This window comes from Galeopterus variegatus, unplaced genomic scaffold (assembly GCF_000696425.1).
Source record: "Galeopterus variegatus unplaced genomic scaffold, G_variegatus-3.0.2 Scaffold3043, whole genome shotgun sequence".
NCBI classification, from domain to species: Eukaryota; Metazoa; Chordata; class Mammalia; order Dermoptera; family Cynocephalidae; genus Galeopterus; species Galeopterus variegatus.
In genome coordinates this window covers 5793-6780 of record NW_007729154.1, presented here as the reverse complement: position 1 = coordinate 6780, position 988 = coordinate 5793, and the positions used below count along the sequence as shown (strand labels likewise).

The 988-nt window shown below is 39.0% G+C and overlaps 1 long non-coding RNA gene across 1 annotated transcript in view; it reads right to left on the bottom strand.

Annotated features, from left to right (window-relative positions):
• Positions 1-788: 788 nt before the first annotated feature.
• Positions 789-988, bottom strand: part of LOC103599644 — a 5986-nt gene continuing 5786 nt past the window's right edge. Inside the window, exon 2 of the long non-coding RNA XR_551308.1 lies at positions 789-970. This is a non-coding gene — a long non-coding RNA (uncharacterized LOC103599644). The remainder of the gene's footprint in view (positions 971-988) is intronic.

Genomic DNA, 988 nt, shown 5'->3' with positions numbered 1-988 from the left:
AGTGTAGAAATATATTGGCTATGGTAGGATGGACCAAAGGAAGAAGTTAACTCTGCACACCAGAACGTTTATTTTTTCTTTTTCTTTTTTACTGGAACATAATTGATTGTATATACCTGTGGGGTACAGCATTAAATATCAATACCTGTGTGCAATATGTGATGCTCCAATCAGGGTAATTAGTGCACAGAATGTTTGTTCTTATTCTTTATTTCATCCATCCATTTATCCATCCATCCACCCATCCGCCCTTTCCATGCACTTATCCATCCATTCATCAACTTCTCTTCCACCCTCCCACCTATTTATTCACCCATCCATCCACCCACCCATCTATTCGTCCATGTACTTACTGAAGATTCATCAGCCATTTATCCATCCACTCATTCATCTACCCAACATTTTATCCTTACTCATCTCTATAGCATTCCTTCCAGCCATATATCCACTTATCCATAAAAATATTTATCCATCGATTCATCCATATGCCACCAATCCATCTACTTAACCTGTCTTTCTATTCATCTATCCACTCATCCAACCACCGACCAGTTCACTCATCTACTACCTGTTGGCTGTGGTAAGAATTTGGCTGCTATTCATTCACCCATATGCCTACTCATGCATTCATCCACTGAACCATCCATTCATTCATAAATCTATCCATTCATTGGCCACCTATTGGGGTTTTAATCCAAATACTATGAGTAAAACCAAACAGAATTATCAAGCACATTCCTTTCACTCAAAACATAATGTTTCCTTTTTTGAGGCCTAAGACATCAGTGTACAAAATAACAACAGGGGTTCTTTTATTTACATTTATCTTACACATGAGAAAAATCACATGACCATTCTCGGTAGCACATGAGGGTCCCATTCTCCTCCCAATCCTGTGTCAGAAATCCAGTTTGGACTGGCTCAGTCTAGAAGAGGGATTTATTGACTCACAGGTCATGGGGAAGACAAACTGGAAAACAAACCATGA